The sequence below is a fragment of the Heloderma suspectum genome, chromosome 1 (genome assembly GCF_057233095.1).
Source record: "Heloderma suspectum isolate Gila_16-S chromosome 1, 16-S_ref, whole genome shotgun sequence".
Classification (NCBI taxonomy): Eukaryota; Metazoa; Chordata; class Lepidosauria; order Squamata; family Helodermatidae; genus Heloderma; species Heloderma suspectum.
In genome coordinates this window covers 202,966,477-202,979,862 of record NC_139458.1, presented here as the reverse complement: position 1 = coordinate 202,979,862, position 13,386 = coordinate 202,966,477, and the positions used below count along the sequence as shown (strand labels likewise).

Here is a 13,386-nt window from a genome sequence, read left to right as displayed (position 1 = left end):
ACCCTCTCCCGGAGCGTGCTCAAGTTGATATTCATTGCATCGGTGATGCTATCTAGCCATCTCATCCTCTGCCGTCCCCTTCTCCTTTTGCCTTCAATCTTTCCCAGCATCAGGGTCTTTTCCAGTGAGTTTTTTGTGGCAATGATATAGGTATAATATTTTAAATAGAATGATACTTGGAAGTCTTGTGTAATGAAGTTTAAATTTAATCCCTTGAAGTAACTTTTATATTTTTTCTTTTCCCCTTTGGCTTTCTTCCCCCTTTGTCTTTTTTTTTTCTTCCTCCCCTTCTTTTTCTTGTTTTTGCTGTGTCCTCTTAAGAATACTGTATTGTTGGAAACTGTAGATAATGTTTGGGTTGTTGCTATTGTTTATTTCATTTATAAAGATTAAAATAGAATAAAAAGTATTTTCAAAAAATAATATACAAAAGTCAGCGAAAGGAACAAAAGTTCTCAAAAGGGAAGGCCTGCCGGAATAATAGCATCTTTAATGCCCACTTAAAAACCTTCAATGAGGTCAGCAGGTGCATTTCAACCAGCAGGTCATTCCACAACGGAGGGGTGGTAAAGGAGAAGGTCCTCTTGCATGTGGCTGCTAATCACACATTAGGCTGCCACAGTGAATGACCCTCAGAGGACCTTAGGTGGTGTACTGGGACATAGGGGAGAAGGCGCTCCCTAAGGTACCTTGGACCTAGACCATGTAAGGCTTTAAAGGTAAGAACCAGCACTTTACATTTTGCTTGGAAACATACTGGCAGCCAGTGTAAAGATTTTAAAACTGGTGGAATATGGTCTCCATGGGATGTCCCAGAGACCAACCTGGCTGCCACATTTTGTACCAGTTGAAGTTTCCAAACTAAATATAAAGGCAGCCCCAAATGCAGCACATTGCAGAAATCAAGCCTAGAGGTTACCAGCGCATGCACCACCATTACCAGGTCCATATGTTCCAGGAATGGGCGTAGCTGGCCTATCAGCCAAAGTTGATAACAGGCACTTCTCATCGTTGCCTCCACCTGGGATGCCAGGAGCAGGGTTGGGTCAAGAAGCACCCCCAAGCTACAAACTTGCTCCTTCAGGGGGACTGAAACCCCATCCAGAACTGGTTGACATACCTCAATACCTGAATTAGGACCCTTCATGATGAGCACCTCTGTCTTGCCTGGATTCAATTTGAGCTTGTTCGCCCTCATCCAGCCCATTACCAACTTCAGGACGTCATTCGGAGGAGTCATACCTTCCTTGGATAAAGATGTTAAGGAGAAATAGATTTGGGTGTCATCAGCATATCGATAACACTCAGCCCCCAAACTCCTGATAATATCTCCCAGTGGTTTCATGTAGATATTGAACAGCATCGGGGGTAGAATGGAGCCCTGAGGGACTCCACATAACAGTTCCTTTTTCAAGGAACAACTATCCCTGAGCAACACCATCTGGAACTGTGCTAAAAGAAAGGAGCAGAACCACGGTAGAGCAGTGCCCCCAACTCCCTCAGGCAATCCAGAAGGATACCATGGTCGATGGTACTGTAAGCCACTGAGAGATCCAAAAGAATCAACAGGGATGCACTCCCCCTATTGATTCCCATGTTTTGGAATGCACCAATCAATGTATGGTGGTGGCCAAATAAACCCCATGCTATCACCCTACCCAGTACACACACATGCTGGAACGCAAGGCAGCATATGTAGGGAGCCCAGGCAGTCTCCCATCCCAATGACCAGATCCAGGCCTGCTTAGCTTCAGCAAGGTGGTTGCATCATATACCCTCAGGTCATTTCCTGGGAGCTGGACCCACCAGAGGCATCCACCAGGAGGAGAACGTTTGAACTCACACTGTGAAACAATGCCTCCAGGCAGACACATTCCACAACACAATGCATTCCCTGTGAGGGAAACCAGCACCATATGGAGCAGTGGGGTGACATGTACAAGGTAGAACAGAAGCTACAGCAGAATGCACTGGGAGCTGCTGGGTAAAGGGAAACTGGAAACTGGGGTTGGATTTTATGTAGGCCATGCAGCACAGGCTAACCATGATATTGCTGAATGTTGCATACACACACATGCCCTCCAGACCTTTGGGGACTCCTGCTAGCAATTAAGTTCAAAGAGGCCGGGATCAAATGGAGAGGAAGTGGAACCAGACACCAGTCCTGTCCACTCCACAGAAGATAGTTCTAACCACACAGCCACATACGGAGGAAGGAAGACACCGGATGTGGCTTTTGTGGCGTCCCAATAGACAAGCCTATAGCATGCTTCCTCCTTGTTCAGTTTCTTAAACATCCACTATAAGCAAGGTCACAAATGGCTTCCTGAGTCTGGTGTGTGTGCGTGTGAATGAAAATGATTTTTGGAGTTTTTTTAGGCTGCTATTCTACATGGACCTACCTGTAAGCAAGCCCCACTGAACACAATGGGATTTACTACTGAGCAGATATGTATAGGATTACACTGTTAGTTATTCAAATGAGTTTTCAAGATCAGTTAAATTCAGTTTTTAGCCATTTGAAGATGGATGGTCTTGTCTTGTTCTTATTGAGAGCTCCCATTATCTTTCAGAACCTGTGATGACAAGACAAAAAAGCAACAATCTTTATTAAGCAACGAGTCAGCCACTTTTTCTTTTCTAATTAAAAGTCATAATTACATTTTTGATTAACTCGGAATTAACAATAATATAGATTTGTTATCAGTTTGTTGCATTCCTTGGTATAAAATTGGAGCATGACAAATTTAACTCTTACTAATAAAGATATTTTTAGTCATTAAGATAAGAGCAGAAGGTACTAAAAACCAATTTATGCTTAACAATCTATGCAGATTTACATATATCTGACAGCTTCTTTGGAGAAGGCACAAACATGCCATAAACAGTTCCCATAAAAGTCTACAGCAAATGAGGGTTATGCTTTTTAAAGAATTCAGCTCATTAAAAAGGGAAATGAAGTCAACATCATCAGAACCTTTATATCAAGATTGTCATGAGTGATGAATCTTTCCCTACCCCAAATTTGTGGGTGTCCTTCTATTTTGAATAAAGCTGACCTTCAATCAAATACCATTCTTTGGTACACAATACACAAAAACAATATAGCATATTTCTGGAACCAGGAGACTGCTTGGAGTATGTATTCCTCAATTGTTGCTGTTCTTTTTTTACACATTCTACAATTGGAGTTGTTTTACCCCTGCTCTTTGCCAATTCTACTGTGAGGTATAGCATGATCATACATTGTTTCTCCCTATTCACCATAGTTTCCTAACAAGTCCTCCCTGGTTTTACTCCTCAACTTATAGTAATTCCCAAGTTACTTCAAACCTATCAATGGGAGTACACGATGCTAGTGGGCAAGTCACCACATAAATTCTTCAGCAGCCTTCCTTGTGAGGGACAGGTAGCATGCCAACCAAAACATGATCATGTTTTTGTGTGGGGTTGGGGGGGTGGGGGGGTAGTTTCCCTTGAAAATATTAGAGATGTTTTACCAGAGGAAATGGCTTCAAATTTCTCTTCGTATCATGAAATATGGTACCAGCCCTGGGAAGAAAGTAAAAGTGTCGCTACCAGGATGCTGGTGGGTGAAGCCAAGAATAGTTCTGCTTTGCTATTTCAGTTCCCATAACTATGTGGACTGGGAATATTGCACAACCAGTCCAGGACTAGGAATATTGCCCAACCAGTCCAGGACTAAGCAGGCTAAATCTCAATTCATCCTCTGTAAAATGGGAATAAGATTGTCCTACTTCAGTTATGAGGAAGAAAAGGGTTGATGTTACCTGCCCAGATGAAATGGTCCAAGATACTCCTGTGGCTGAGCAGTATGCATCCTCTCCCCTGCCCCTGCCCCCTCAAGCTGATAGCATCACATGTGACTTGGGTGCTTCTTATGGATGCCCAGTCATGTAACTGAGAAGTTTGTGTGGATATCCTTCCCCATTCCCACCAGCACTATTTTTTTTTACAGGAAATAATCATAGAAACATGGGGTTGGAATGGGCCTACAAGACCATCAAGGCCAACCCCCTGCTCAGTGCAGGAAGCCTGATTCCCAAGCGGTCTCCCATCCAAGTACTAACCAGGGCTGACCCTGCCTAGCTTACAAGATCAGAGGAGATCAGGCACATCCAGCCCTTTGCTCGCTCTTCATTGTCTGGTACTTCAAACAGCTTCAGAATGGGGTGGTGGGTGGATCATTGCAAGTCAATTGCTTCCAATGCTTCCTAAGCTTGCTCCACTGTTCCCTGAGTGATTCCCACATTGCTGAAGTGCTATGGGAAGAGTTTAGAGTGATTCCAATGTTGCTGGAGGGCTCTGATGCTCCCAAGCACTTGAGGAAGGTGTCCTTAGGGATGGGGGAGAATTTCTTCCCGAAACTTCGGGGGGCCGAGTGCCAACGTATTCGGCCCCCCGAAGTAGTTTCGGGGAGAAATTCTCCACCACCACCCCCGGGATGGGACTTACCTTTCATGAATGTCCCTCCCGGCGGCGGGTCCCGGCGGCGGTTCGGCAGGTCTTCGACAGGGGCAGGGGCGGCAGCTGGTCTTTTGACCGGCTGCCGCCGCCGCCATTCCAAGAAAAGTAAAAAACAAACAAACGCCCCCATGATAGGCTACATGACGATTAACGTAGATTTGCAAAGTCAGCCATGATAGGCTACATAAATCATCATGTAGCCTATCACGGGTGACTTTGAAAAAAAAAAAAAAGCACGTACGGCTAATGGCAGCCCCCATAGGGAGCCACCATTCACGTTCCTTATTTGGTCGCTGTAGTCTACGTAAAGATTCATGTAGACTACAGCGACCAAATAAGGAACGCGAATGGCGGCTCCCTATGGGGGCCGCCATTTGCGTACGCGCTTTTTTTTTTTAAGTCACCCGTGATAGGCTACGTGACGATTAACGTAGCCTATCATGGCTGACTTTGCAGATCTAGCCGTGATATCGTCACGTACGTAAATCGTCACGTAGCCTATCACGGGGGCGTTTTTTTAAAAAAACTTTTTATTTCGCGGCCGGGCAAGGCGAGGCACCTCTTCCCCGGCCTGAATTTCAGCCGGGCGAGGCGGGAAGCCTCCCCCCTGGCCTGAATTTCAGCCAGGTGAGGAGGGAAGTCTCCCCCCCTGGCCTGAACTTCGGGGGGAGCAGCGAAGCGCCTCCCCCCCACTGCGAAGCAAGCTGTGAGACCAGGTAAGTGACTTTCGTGCACCCCTAGGTGTCCTAGAGGGGCAGGGCAGAACAGGCCAGGTCAGCTTTGGTCCACAGGCTGCTGATTTCCTGCTCTTGGGTACAGAGCTGACCCTGCTTAGCTTCTGACATCAGACGAGATCTGATATGAATCAGCTATTTATGCAATCAAACATCTGTGTCGTGTGTCATCAGCATCACATCCGATATAGTGGATGAAAGGGAAGGCATCTGCTGCTTGTCCATCTTTGGAAGGCCTCATTGGGCTGATAATGAGGCTGAACAAAGTCCCAGAGATACATTACACTGTTACTGTCAATAGGTAATAATGAAAATAATGCTACTGTGAAGTTCAGAGAATGAATACTACTGCTGTAGCTTTGGCAGCAAAATGTAAGCATTTATTCTACACTTCTATTTCCTCAGAATTTCAAAATGTGAACATTGGTCTGGTCCTACAAAAGGATTCTACGGAAATGAAAACTCGCCTAGTGGTTGCCAAGTGTGAAGCCTGAAGACTGTAGCATAACATTATCTGCCCCTAGGGATGTCAGAGATTCCTTGATGGATCTCGGTGAGGCCGAATGCCAGTGCATTCGGCCCCCAGAAATCCATCGTGGAACAAAGCCCCCACCACCCCAACCCACGAAAGGCACGTGGGACGAAGTCCCCACCGCCCCCACCCCATGAAAGGCGCGCGAAACAGAGCACTTGCCTGCTCCCGCCCGCGCTGCTTTGCGAATGGCGGCCGTCCTGCAGCTGCCATTCACTTCCTCCTCTTCATAGCCATGATAGGCTACATAAATACTTACGTAGCCTATCACAGCTAACGCAGGGATGCCATTTGCATCCTACGTAAATTTACCCTACGTAAATAAATATTTATTTACTAAGTATTAAGTATTACTAAGTATTTACTAAGTAATAAGTATTTACGTAGCCTATCATGGCAGGGGGGAGGGAAAACCCAGCGTACACAAATGGCGGCAGCTACCGCCATTTGCGTACGCTTGGTTTTTTTTCCCCCTGCCGTGATAGGCTATGTAAATATTTACATAGCCTATCACAGCTCAATACAGGGACGCAAATGGCGGCTACAACAGCCACCATTTGCATCTCTGCAGGGCTGCCCAGTGGCCGGATGTCTGGCTGCGGGCAGCCGGAGTTGGCCGGTGGCTCTGCAGCTTGGCCGCGGAGCGGAGCCAGCAGAGCAGGATTCCAGGGGGAGGGACAGAGCGCCTCCCCCCCACCGCAGATTGCCTGGCACAGAGCCAGGTAGGTGTTTCGTACATCCCTATCTGACCCATAAAGGAATAATAAAACAATACTGTCAATATAGATGTAGGCAGACAGTACAATGAATGAATGCATGTTATTTGGGGGTGAGGCCTGCTGCCATGATCTCACTCTCCCCCCCCCCACACACACACACATGCATCAGGTGGAACATAAGAAGCTTCTTCTACTCAGTCAGACCATTGGCCCATCTAGCCCAGTATTGTCGACACTGACGGGCAGCAGCTCTCAGGGGTTTCAGGCAGGATTCTTTCCTTGCCCTACCTGGAGAAGCCGGGGATCGAACCTGGGACCTTCCGCATGCCAAGCATGTGCTCTATCACACCGAGCTATTCCTCTCTAGTGTATCCACACTGAATGTTTGAAAGCACTACTGTTCTAGTGTCCCCTATATAGAATTGTAGTAATAGACCAACACAGCTACTTAACCTGCTTGTCTACTTTGTGGCAGGGGTGAAGATGGAGGGAGGCAATTAGCTCCTCCAAGGTAGGGTTGTACAAAAAATCCATTTTGCTTTGTTTATTATTTGCATTTGCCCCATTCATACCTCTGAACATGAATGCAAGTGCATTTTTGGAGGAAAAGCTCACATGTTCCCAAACTTGTGTTCACATTAAAACAAAACATGCACTCTTAAATGTGCATTTTTTATTTTTTTATTTTAAAAAAGAAAAAAGAAACACATCTTCACATGTTATTCTATGGGAGGGGGGAGTGCACAGTTGAGTGTGCACTTTAAAAAAAAGTGTTCTGAAATGCACACTTTCCGCATTTGAACTAAAAGAAAAACAAATCATAAGCAAAAATAGGAGTGAGGTGGATGGATCTTTGGGGTGGAACTGGGAGAGCACTGGCAAGCTCAAGCCCCCCTATTCCAATAGACCAGATTCAGTGTTGATTGTCTTCAGAGAAGATGCCATGACATTTAATACTTTCTCAATTTAAATTTAAGACTCCTCTTAAAGCAGGTGTGGGCAACTTGCAGCCCTCCAGATGTTTTGGCCATACCCAACATAGCCAATAGTGAGGGATGGCAGGAGTTCTGGGCCAAAACATTGGGAGGGCCACAAGTTGCCCACCCCTGCTTTAAAAGTTCTGTATGACATGTTCCCCTGGGAGTGATAGTAGGAATATTTTTTGAGCTCTTTTACACCACATAGAGCAATATATACTCAGACGTTTGTCCTCCCCTGAGGAAAATGTTGTGCCTGTTTCTGGTTTCTCATAAGATACTTAATTTGTAAGTATCTTATGTAATTTTCAGATTTGGTGTGTAATTTTCAGATTTGTTTCACACATTCATATTGTTTGAGGGCCGTGCACCCACTTCATCTTCTGCTTTTTTATTACCTTCCTCCCTCTCTGAAAGCCCATGCTTGATACTTTGGCATATAAGTAATGGAATTCATAAGTGTTAAAATTCATAAGCAGGTTCATACATATAGAATGAATGGTTTCTGTGGCATTAAATGACAACCCTTAGGGGGAAGATAGCATTCTTTCTGGCCCTTCCTTCTTCTCCACTTCCCAGTACAAAGAGCATACTGAACTGTCATCCTAGGGATCAGAAGCTCATTCATTTCTATTACTTCTAGTCCACCAAATCTGACAGACTCTCTGGCCTGCTCCCTTCATCTCCTGGAATACCACTCCATGGAAAATTAAACAGAGGCATTTCTTATTCCTTAATGAATACTGAAATCAGATATCAACTCTGTTTTTTCAGGGATGGGGGGCACCACTAAAGGCCTAGTGTGTATGTTGCAAGTTGATACGCCACTGAAGTGAAACATGAAGGCCATCCCCCTTCATAGCTTCATTATGAGGTGTTAATGAAACTTTCCTAAAGATTTTGGAAGCCTCTTTCTGCCACAAGCCAGGTTGGCTTGGAATCTGCTAGGGCACTATGCAAGTTGTTTCCGTGGAAACAGGTCCATCTCCCACTGTGCGAAGAAACCTGCTGGTGGAGACCTGTGGGGGCGAGTGAAAACCAAGGGAAAAACCAAGAGATGCCTTCCTGTTTCTTGTCAACCTACCCCATACAAATTATTATGGGTCTTTATTGGAATGAATTGTTTAAGCTGGTCTCCTCAGAATCAACCTGTATGAGAATTTAGTTTATTCTGTACAAAATTCTTCTAAGGCCAACTCCAGAGTTTGGAGTCCATACATATGGGCCTGCAATAAAGTGTTTCACATAGTGGGAGATGGACCCGTCCCTGGGAGCCTAGAAATTTGGTACCACACAACTGGCATCTTGTGTTAGCTGCTCAAGTTGCACATATATTATAACCAAGGGTTAACCTCCCCCCTACCCACCACACTAGGGTCCTGATCTGGATCAGGCCCTTTTTCCCACTCTAGAATAAAAATGAAAGTAAGATGTATCTGCTTGCTAAATCTTTACAGTAATGTCTGTTTTGGCTACTTGGAACCTGTTCTTCTCCCTCTCCACTGTCTGGAATAAAGACAACAACTTGGGTGAAGAGTCACAACTTCATGGATATTCACAAGGATACGGAAGAGCAATAAACCCAGGTTAGGTGTGGGCACCCCTAAGCTCCAGGAGACTACCGCTAACATCTCCTATTCTGGGGGTGGGCAATCCCACCCTGACTCTAAGCACTAGATAAGCCAGGAAGAAGTTTGAATTTGTCATCACTTTGCCCACCATGAAAGTCTACTGAGGGGGGCACTGGTGACCCCAGCCCATGGTCAACATAAAATGGTATGGAGGCCTGGAGGGCCCAAGAGCTGCACCCCTCCTCCTTCATCTCAAGATGGCCAACAATAAGAGGTACTCAGGATGGGCCAGCAACCTTTCACCATCCAGGTGCCTCAAGGTGCTTACCAGGATGGCCTATTTACTATGCTGGGTGCCTATGCCAAATCCATGGTGTGGCCAAATAAAATAGGCCAATTAGCAAATCTGAACCAGCCCAGGGGTTGAACAGTGTGGACTAGGCAAAAAATGATGTGTCCTTGGCCAAGGCTACACCAAAAATATCTTATTCACCTACCTAATGGGTGAGTAGCTAATCCCATACCGTTGCCTCTGGGATGGGAGCATCAGGGCCATCCTGGGTGGAGAAAAGGCCAATCAGAATGTGTGTGTGGCCACCTTAGAAAGGCATATACCATACATCATGTGTCACTATTCCCTAATGCAGGGTGGGGTAGGGTTGGCGGAGAATTTCTCCCCGAAACTTCGGGGGGCCGAGCGCCAACGTGTTCGGCCCCCCAAACAAGTTTCGGGGAGAAATCCTCCGAACCCCCCCCGCCCCCCGCACCCCCCCCCGGGATGGGACTTACCTTCACCGAATGTCCCTCCCGGTGGCTGGTCCGGCCGGCGGTTCGGCGGGTGTTCGAGCGAGGTGGGAGCGGCAGCCGGTCTTTCAACCGGCTGCTGCCGGCGCCATTGCAATGAAAGAAAGAAAAAATGCCCCCTGATAGGCTACGTGACGATTCACGTAGCCTATCACGGCTAGATTTGCAAAGTCAGCCGTGATAGGCTACGTCAATCGTCACGTAGCCTATCACGGGTGACTTAAAAAAAAAAAAGCACATACGGATAATGGCGGCCCCCTTATTTTCGCTGTAGTCTACGTAAACATTTACGTAGACTACAGCGACTAAATAAGGAACGAGAATGGCGGCTCCCTATGGGGGCCGCCATTAGCGTACGCGCTTTTTTTTTTAAAGTCACTCGTGATAGGCTACGTGACGATTGACGTAGCCTATCACGGCTGACTTTGCAGATCTAGCCGTGATAGGCTACGTGAATCATCACGTAGCCTATCAGGGGGCGTTTTTTGTTTTTTTTTAACTTTCGCGTTCGCGGCCGGGCGAGGCGGGAAGCCTCCTTCCCGGCCTGAATTTCGGCCGGGGCGAGGCGGGAAGCCTCCCCCCCGGCCTGAATTTCAGCCGGGGCGAGGCGGGAAGCCTCCCCCCCGGCCGGAACTTCGCGGGGGGACCAGCGAAGCGCCTCCCCCCCACCGCGAACGTCCTTCGAGGACAGGTAAGTGACTTTCGTCCACCCCTAGGGTGGGGACAAGATGGTCTTGTAGGCCCCTTCCAACCCTACTATTCTATGATCATGCTGAAAATGTAGGAGAGCACCTTTGTAAACCACTATGTGCATAGATCATTTATTAATTGATTTGATTTATAGACCACCTTTCCACACACACAAAAGGCAACTAAGTTGTTCAAGGCACCTGACAGTATTAAAATCAAGATTACAATAAACTTAGTAAAGAAGAGGAGGAGGAGGGAACGTCTGAATCTTGTCGAAGTTTCATCCATGCTTTGGGGCTTACAAGAGCCCCTACAGTTAGACCAGCGGTCCTTTACCCTTTTGGGTTGGTGGGCACATTTAGAATTTGTAGAGAGTGTCTTGGGTTTTCTCATAAAATGACTGCCATGCTGCATGGCCAGTCACAAAACACCCATTTCACAGAAGGCAAATTGATGAGACTCAAAAACAAGTAAAGTGCCAAGAAACTCAGTACGGGGCGGGGGGGGGGGGAGATGGGCTCTGAACCTCAAACACCAAATCACGTATTTGCCACCACAAAGCACAACAAAACACACATTTCACAGAATGCAAACAGGTCTGTAGAAACAAACAAAAGACTCATCTCACTCATCCCTGCTAAGATGCTTCCTACCACCCCCCAATTATTGTTTTTCTTCTGTATGGCTGAGCTTGTTGGATCACATCCACGTACCATTTTTATTTGCAAACAAGGACTCTGGGGCCCACATGGTGCCCAGAGGAATTCTTGGAAATAAAAATGGTGCTGGAAGACGGCACTTTGCTTTGCAATGTGCCAGCCTCCCAGTTATTTTTTAAAATAAAAATAAAAATCAGGAAGGCCAGGGAGCCTGACCAGTGCCAAGATGAGACCCCAGGGTTAAAATCTCTGTAAGTGAGAATAGATTATGTTTCATCCATGTGATTCCAACAATATTGTGGCAATTGCGTTGTGCTTGCACAGCTGAACTTGTGCATTAGGCATCTAAGACTGAAATCCGACTATATTTAAACTCTTTGTTGTTATAGTTGTTATTCTTGCATGCAAAAATACAAAGCAGTAATACTGTACACAGCATCAGAAGACAGAAAAAGAAACACAGAAAAGCATGACCTAAGCAAATGTAATACTAATTAGTACTACCACTGCTAGAAAAAATATAAACACACATTAAAAATTGAAATCAAGTGGCATTTCTCAATGACAAGATTTCAATAATTTTTAAAAGGAATACATGCATGTGTTGCTTGTCAAATTGGACCCCTTCCACATTATTATTTTTTTAAGGGAAACCATTAATGTTCATCTTTTCTGACTTGCCTTGGCCTTTTGAAAGTCCCAGTTGATGTGTCAGTTTAACAGTACTTCCTTGTCTTTTTTATACCAGTTCTTAAATGATAGTAAATGATCACCTTCCCGATGTTCAGCATCCTCTGTACCAGATAAAAGTCAGACTATATTGAAGCTTAACAAAAAATCCATTCCTCTCTATTCTGTATTCATCAACTTCCTCTTCCTTGCAAGATTTAATGTGCCTCTCTCCAAATCTGGATCCCCGCCGCCCCACCGTCCCATGCTTAAATGTCCATTAACAACTCTGAAAGAAACTGATAGAAATGTGAACTGTTTCCTTTCCATTTTATCTAAATCAGTGGTGGGGAACCTCTGACAGCCCATGGTGGTCCCATGTTCAACCAAAGACCTCCCTTCTTCCCCTATTGCCTGTCCATGTGCACAGCAATTAGGGTTTTTTTAAAGCTTCCTTAGGTGCAAATGGAGGCTTTTAAAAGGACAAATTGCTACATGGGGGCATTTAGGTGTTGCTGCGGGGAGGGAAGCATTAACCTCCCTTCCCTGCATACTATGCCCCACACCGAAATCCCACTGTGCAAAAATTAAGCTTAAGAAAGCTTCCATTCATTTCATTTCCTACATCTCTATACTGCCCAATAGCCAAAGCTCTGTCAGTTAGCGATGTCAGAGAATTCCGCCCAAATTCTAAATGGGATCAAATTCTGACAAATCCAGTCCACGGAATCCTCCTTGGAATGGGGCGGCCCAGTCGGAGCTCATGCAGACCCTTTTTTTTTTGTCCACCGAGCAGCGGATTTTACAAAAATAATTACAAAAAATATCTGTAAATCGGAAATGGAGGAAGAAGAACGTGAACGGCTTTACCTTTTTTACGAGGCATTTTCCCTGTGACCTGAGGCTTTCTTTCAGTGGGGCTGAGTCTTTAAGTCCACAGAAATCCTCCATCTTTTCTCTTTATTGTCTGTGGAGGTGAGGTGAGGTCACGTCCGGTGAGGTCATGTGAGGTGAGGTCAGGACAGGTCTGGTGAGGTCAGGTCCGGTGAGGTCAGGTGAGGTGAGGTCAGGACAGGTCTGGTGAGGTCAGGTGACCAGAAGTTACATGGGGAATCCCTGCAAAGGGCTTTACCCTTTTAACGAAAATAAATAGGCTTACGGAGACTGACAGCAGGCACACGAAAAGGATTTTTTGGTGGTACTTATGGAATTATTTACATAAGTTCGGTGAGCCAGAAAAAAAGGGGGGGAATCAGGGGCATGCAGACGGCGGAACGGGGTGGCCCTCGGCGGCCCTCAGCTCTGTGGAATCCTCGCAGAGTGGAGCCACTCCACGAGGATTCCAGGGGGAGGAACGGATCACCTCCCCCCACTGCGGATCCCCCACTGGAATGGACGGTGGGGAATCCGTACATCCCTTACAAAGATGTAAACCACAAAAATGCAATATTATAAAACATAAAAAATAAATTTGAAACAATAAATGTTAAGAATCCCAGGACTCTTTAAAAAACATTATTGTATTCTGTCAAATGCCTGGGAG

The 13,386-nt window shown here is 45.9% G+C and overlaps 1 long non-coding RNA gene across 1 annotated transcript; it reads right to left on the bottom strand.

Moving 5' to 3' along the window:
* Window positions 1–257: 257 nt before the first annotated feature.
* On the bottom strand, window positions 258–12,822 carry LOC146358637 (uncharacterized). The gene is made up of 3 exons (XR_014787114.1): window positions 12,714–12,822; window positions 2,403–2,576; window positions 258–1,246 (listed from the first exon to the last, which is right to left on the bottom strand). It is a non-coding gene; the product is annotated as an uncharacterized LOC146358637 (long non-coding RNA).
* Between the last annotated feature and the right edge of the window lie 564 nt (window positions 12,823–13,386).